The sequence below is a fragment of the Pundamilia nyererei genome, unplaced genomic scaffold (genome assembly GCF_000239375.1).
Source record: "Pundamilia nyererei isolate P.nyererei 1_Seehausen unplaced genomic scaffold, PunNye1.0 scaffold00336, whole genome shotgun sequence".
Classification (NCBI taxonomy): Eukaryota; Metazoa; Chordata; class Actinopteri; order Cichliformes; family Cichlidae; genus Pundamilia; species Pundamilia nyererei.
The window spans coordinates 445,646-452,894 of record NW_005187737.1 but is presented as its reverse complement, the minus strand read 5'-3'; positions in this window follow the sequence as shown (position 1 = coordinate 452,894).

The following is a 7,249-nucleotide window of genomic DNA, read 5'->3' as shown; positions in this document are numbered from 1 at the left end:
GTGCACTTTTGATGATCTGTTGTGATATAAGTACTAAGAGTTTTGAAAATGTACCAATTGCTTGTGAAAACTGCGCCAAACCAATTAAAAAAAACTGTAATAAGATCCAGGTCTCAATCACAAACACAAAAACACTCTTGTTTTGATCAACAATCCCAACAACAGATTGTAACCACACGCTGAGCATGTCGATCTCTGTGATGCATGCATCCGTTTCACTTAAACAAGCGAAGGCTTAGCTGCCATCCGCGCCAGCTTTCGGAGAAGTTTACCTGTCTACTTACTGAAGAAAGCCTCTCAGGCAAAAGGCACACATATCACTCTACCTCTAAACCTGGTGTTCCTGGACGCCCCGGCTGCCTGCATTTTAAATGCATCCCACTAAAGCCAGACTATCCAGGCTGGAGGACAGAAGTAATGAGACGTGACACTGCCCAAGGGAAGGAAAAGGAGGCCTAACAGATATAGGTAATCCTTCTCACCAAGCTAACGCCTCTTAGCCTCTTGCCCCGGCTGTCACATGAACCCAGCAGGAAAAGATCCAGGAGCCATACGCATATAGACAAATGCAGACACACTAGCAGCGTAATCATTAGAAGCTGTCAGCTTTGCATTCATACATGTGTTGTTTGAAGAGAACACACTGTTCAGTCACAGCACTAAAACCTCTGACAGGTAAAATTAATATTGATCATCTCATTACAATGCAGCGTTCAGCAGGGAAACCTCAATTTGCTGTTACTTTGACACTCACCACCAACTTAAACATTGTTTAAGCAGCCGCTTAAGCTAGCCCCCCCACAAGGACAACACGCACCACCAAACCGCCAAAACTGCTAAAGAACAGCTTGAGGAGGCCGACCCCAGAGGCCTGGACATGTTAGAGGTAGCTTGTAAGCACAAAATAAGGCAGGTGGTTTAAAAAAAAGGAAACATATGGTCTGCACCAGCCACACACACTTACACACACTTACAATAGCTTCTGCATCGATCGATGTGCTAATGCAAGGCTCATTTATCACCATAATTCACTAACAGATGTTGGGCGCTATTATACCATTACCCCAGTGTTTGCACAACACAACCCGGGTGTATGACAACAATGTCTCAGAGAAGACCTGACTGATATTATCTGCATCGATAGAGAACGTGATGGATTGTTGTGTACTTGTAAAAGGTTTATGAAGTGTAGCACCGATGGCTGAGTAGAAGCACTTCTGCTAAGCAGTTACAGACGTTAATATACTTGATGTAGCGGTTGTGGAACAAGAGATTAGGTTGGATTTATTTGACAGATTAAACTTTAGTTGAACTGTCAGCCACTGTATCAAAGGATCACACAACATGGCTTTAATGGAAATCAATATAAGCCACGAGTGAGCGCGACTATTTGTTTTCACTATTTATTTCTTTGTTGTGAATTTTGTTGCGCTCATGACGCCAGAGGTTGTATCGAATGTTTGGAGGTGCAACAAAAAAACATTTATTACAGTAACACAGACTGAAAAAGGACTATGATACTGATATAAATGAAGCTTTTTCACATGTTTACAGTTTGCTGGAGCTGAACTTTAAAGATTGGTTTTGGTTGAAAAATGCAGCATAGTGCCCTTCAGACCCTGTGCGCTGTACTATTTATTTAAATACACCTAATAAATGATCAATAAACGAGTAATTAGGTCATATTATTTCAGCTCACATGAACACATTTTGATATGGTTAATTAACTGCGTAATTGCAAATTTCAATAATCCACACAAACAATTAAAAATTCTAAATGAGATTTGAGAACATTATTTATCATTACAGCTTAGTACAGCATGAAGAGGGCTGAAGGCTGAATGACCGCAGGCATGTGGCTCCTGGTTAATGGATCATGTCAGTGTGTAAGTGTCCACATCAGCTCTGATTGCAGAAAGATAAAAGTGAGGATAAGTGAGTAATAAGTTTGGTAAAAACTGATTTAAACCTTTATTTTTGTGTTGATTAACTAAAATTTTATTCAAATTTTGCAAACAAGTTAACTTTCTCCACTCAGTTCATTAGTACACGCTGCTAGTACTGCTTTTTCTTCAGAACTGCTTTAATTCTTCATGGCTCAGATTCAACAAGATGCTAAAATATTCCTGACGTGACAGCATCACACAGTTGCAGCAGATTTTCCGCCTGCACATCCATCATGAGAATCTCCCGTTGCACCACATCATAAAGGTGCTCTGTTGGACTATGCTTTCATGTTGCTAATGCGAAACTGTGACCTGACCATCTGAATTTTGCAGCAGAAATTAAAACTCATCAGACCAGCTTCCAGTGTGGTCTTCTGCTGCTGTAGCCCTTCTGCTTTGAGGTTCTACATTCAGAGATGATTTTTTTTTTTTTACATACCTTGTGTAACCGGTGTATTCGTGCATTGTGTCTGACAATGAAAGGTAAAAAGAAAGTAAATAACTTGCTCGCTCCAGCTCCTCCCCCACAGGGGAATTGTAGAAAAGGGCGCTGTATTAATTTTTACATTAAACATAAAGTACAAATTTACATGCAACATATTTCACACAGATCGGGGAAAAAACACCCACCAGGGTGGTTAAAGATATAATTACTGTTCTAAAAGAAATGACACGAGCTCCCACAGGGGAATTGTAGAAAAGGGAGAGGCCGAAGGGCTACCCCAAATTTATAGGGCTGCACCAAAGAAGAAGAAGAAAAGGATGAGGAGGGGCTCTAACTGATAATGAAGCAAACTTCAGGCTTGGAGGTCCTAAAAGTCAAGTATACCAGGAACAGTTTTGTGTAATAACAATATATATTTTATGCATTCATTTATTTGAGGGACTGTTGCCTTTCTATGAGCTCGAAGCACTATGCCCATTCTCTGACCTCTGACATCACCAAAGCATTTCCAGCCAGAGATCTGCTCACTGGATATTTTCTCTTTTTTTGAACCCTACAGATTCAGATCTACAGATCAGCAGTTTCTGAAAGAGTCAGAAGAGTCTGTCTGACAACAACCATACCACATTCAATGTCACTTAAATCCCCTTTCCCCCCATTCTCACAGATATTTACACACAGTGTATTATTTACTAAATTACCAGAGTAAAAAAGTAAATTGCCAGTTAAGTGCAGCATGTTTTGAGATGTCCCGTTTTGGTGCGAACAATTCTCTTCATATGATTTAGTGCAGCTTGGAGGAGACACATGTTGACAGGTGTCACAATAAAGTGGGGTTCCCTCTATATGATCCTAATGTTTTCAGACATGAGCCTATAGAAAGAGACAAACTAAAAGTTAATTAGTGCCGTTGACCTGGTGGTTATAAAGCAGTAAAACTTGTCATACTGAAGCTCAGAAGTTCAGAACAGCAGCAAAATATTTGGTATGTAATGTGCATTTATTTAAATTAAGTTCTGCTTACATTTACTAATGTATATTTTAAGGTGTACCAAAAACACAGCAAACTATAGCTGCAGAATCATTAAAGTCAAAGTATGAACATCCAGTTAATTTACTTTTTTGTGGGTTTGTCTCATATTTATCCCATTTGACATCAATACAATCTAAAGAAAAAACACACCACATTTCAGGTCATAGGCCACAAAGTTTGCTTATATTTACGACACATAAACATCAGACATGTAGACATCTATCTTTCAGTGCTGTATTATCCTCCTCGTCGAGGCCCTGACAGCGTCAGCAGCACAGAGGGCGAGGCTAGGCTGGGCAGGGCCGGGCGGTCCAGAGAGGATCAGGGGAGGTAAGTCACCAAAGCAGGAATTAATGAGCATTATAGTATTAGGTAAAAATAAGTCCCACCTTAAATCCCTCAGGATTCCTAAACAACCACCAGCACCTGTTACATATGAAGAAGAGGATCACAGAGGAAGACCAGGCTCCTGTGACAAGACAGATAACTGAAAAAAGTCTACGCTGTTGGTGTAGCTGATCTAAAATCAAAGCTCGTGAAATGATATCAGTGCACACTGTTGTTTACTGTTGTACTGATTATTTCAGCTGTACATATCTACTTTTTATACTGGCTGCTGTGCTGTTATGTTTTTATTATTCATTAAAAATATTTGACTTCTTCCAACATAAAGAAATGCATAAATTCGGGGAGTCGGCTTTAAACCCTTAAAACCGAGACAGCAGTCTGTGTGGTTGATTTTTAATTGCTGTGTCTTAAAAAAACCAGAAAATATGTCTTTAAAAGTCACACATGAAAAAAAAGAGACAAAGATGATGAAAATTTGAAATCCTCTTAAATTTAATAATGCTAAAAAAATCACAAGAAATCCAATCCTCCACATTTCTGTGACCTCATTGGGTTTCTGGGTGTTATCGTTTACCTTTGTTCCCCACGTAGGCAGGTCTATACAAAGCTCTGTGACCACAATTAGCAAAGAAAAGAAACAATCCAGTGCAAGCAGTGATTTGCTGGACTATTTTTTCTTTGGCTTAAATTAGAGTTTGCCAGCTAACCGTGAGCTTGTGGTAAGCTGATCCCACAAACAGGGAACATGATACTGTCTGGAGGTGGTTCATTGTGCTGGAGGGAACAACAACCCAACCCACCTGTTAGTGATACCTGGAAAGCACAAATGTTACAAATAATAGGGCTGAATTTTCTTTTAAAGACCCTGTTGCTTTGAGCCACTAATTAATTCACAGAGTTCAGATTTCCCTTGGAAATGCTGTAATGTCAAGAAACCAGGCACTACAAGGAACAGCACATGCCTCAAGATTACTGACCTTTAAGAGCTTCCTTCAGGGTTCTGGAAATTAAATCTTCTAAATTTGCAATTGTGAGTGCTTTAACTGTGGTTGAATCTCATAACCAGGGTTATTACATTATAAGTTATTATAAGTAAAACAAAATAAATCAAAGGATAGTTAACTGAAATGAAATATAAAAGCTAAATAACTGAAACCTGAGACCTACAACACTCTGTATGAAGAAACCTTCGCAGGTTTGGTCTAATTTGGTCACATTTGTCATGTTTACTAAGATTTTGATGTCTACATGACTGCGAGTGAAGGGTTTGCATTAGAATATCTGCTATAAAAGGCTTAAATTTGCAGCTGACAAATACGACCTGGAATTAAGACAAAAACTGAAACTAATTCAAAAACTAAACCAAAATGAGCAAACCCTGTAAATGAAAAGAAAAATGTAAAAATAAGTAAAAGTAAAACCTGTAAATTGTTTAATTAACCAGTTAGTCATTGGCTTTGATGAACTGTTCCTAACGCTGCATAGTCTGAACTTATCAATACAGTGGTTTAAAAACTAAGTTCACCTCATGATTAAACAGTTTAGCTGCAATAACTTGAAGCAAAATCCTTTTCTGTGTGATGTATCAGTCTCTCACATTATTGTGGAGGAATATTACCCCACACACCCCTCACACTCTTCACCCCGCTGCCTTCTAGCAAGAAGTACCGAAGCATCCGGGCCCTCACTGCCAGACTGCGAAACAGTTTCTTCCCCCATGTCTAGACTCCTGAACACTCAGTGACTGGACTGGCACACACATGCTTTCATACACCAAGTTACTTTTTGCACAATGCTCAGTCTTTTGCACAACCAACTGTCATTTTTGCACGTTTCTACTGCACTGTTGCGTCTGTATTGTTCTGTTCTGTCTGGTGTTGCTCTCTGTTTTGTTTTGTTTTTTGCAGTTTTTGCACTTTATGTGGTCCTGTGTTGATTGTCTGTTATATGTGATGTGTAGCACCGTGGTCTCGGAGGAACGTTGTCTCATTTCACTGTGTACTGTACCACTGCACATGGTTGGAATGACAATAAAGCCACTTGACTTGAATTTTGCTGAGTCATATTGACATATTTGTGACTTGAGTTTGCAGGTATTCACTCGTGCAGAGCTCTCTTAAGGTCCCACTGCAACATTTTAATCAGGTTAAGGTCTGGACTTGCTGGCTGGATCGTTGCAAAACTTTGATTCTTTTCTTTTTCAGTCATTCTGTTATAGATTTCCTGCTGTGCTTGGGGTCATTGTTCTGTTTCATGACCCAGTTTTGGCGAGTTTTAGCCATCAGACACATTTGACTCTAAAATATTTTGGTATACAGAGGAGGTCATGGCTGACTCAGTGACTGCGAGGTGTTCAGGTCCTGTGGATGTAAAACAAGCCCAAATAATGACCCCTCCATCACTGTGCTAACAGGTCGCATGATGTGTTTGTGCTGATATGTTGTTTTTGTTTTTTACCATGGTGATGTGCAGTATGACCTAAAGTCTCCACTTTGGTCTTTTCTTTCCAAAGTACTTTTTTTTTAAACTTTTGTTTTGTAAGGAAACAGTTTTGCAAACTGAAGCTGTGCAGCCATGTCATTTTTACAGAGACATGGTATTCTCCTCCCAAACAGTTCATTCTTGTTCAGTGTTTTTCTAATTGTACTGACAAATTATGTTTAACAGACTAGCTAAAGTTTCTAGGGTCTGAGATGTAACTCTTCTGATTTTGCCGTTTCTCTGAGTATTGGTCTGAGCTCGGTTGAACGTCCACTCCTGTCTTGAGTTTTAATGCACACCTGAATGCTCCAGACCAGCGATCTTTCAAAACCTCTGCTTTTATGGAGATGCTCAAACTTGCTTATGATCAGTTCATTGAATCAAGCAGCAGTAGTCTCACCTGGCTGTTACTACTGCTGCTTGGTTCCTATAAAAGCATTGAGGGGGTCCTTAGTTTTTCACAGGATTGCATGTAAATAAAGATTTTGTTTAGAGGCCACAACATTTCTCAAAGAGTTTGTTCAGTGAGGCATCTTCAGTTATACCAAAACCAATTACATATTTTAGATCACACCTGTACAAAGGTATGACTTTTCCCTTATTTATTCTTTGTATTCACCAATAACCCACCGAATGTTGTTACTGTTATCTCCTATCAGTATTTTCCATCCATGCTGACTTTATATCACCTGTGTCTATATAATCAAGAGATCCTCTCTCTTCTCTTTACACCCCACAGCAACAGATGAGGAAGTCACTTTTGTCGTTTGTTTGCTGAGAGCTCCCGGCTTGAGCTGAGAGGTAAAGCTAACATGCAGGAGTTTTGGGGGTGAAGGGAGGGGAGGATGCAGAGGGGGTGGACCTGTCTGAGAGGAGACTGCATAGAGTTGTAAATGAGCTTGTAATTAGCTCTTACACATTTGCCTGGAGGGAATTAGTGTGTGCGTGCTTGCGTGTGTGTGTGTGTGTGTGTGTGTGTGTGTGTGTGTGTGTGTG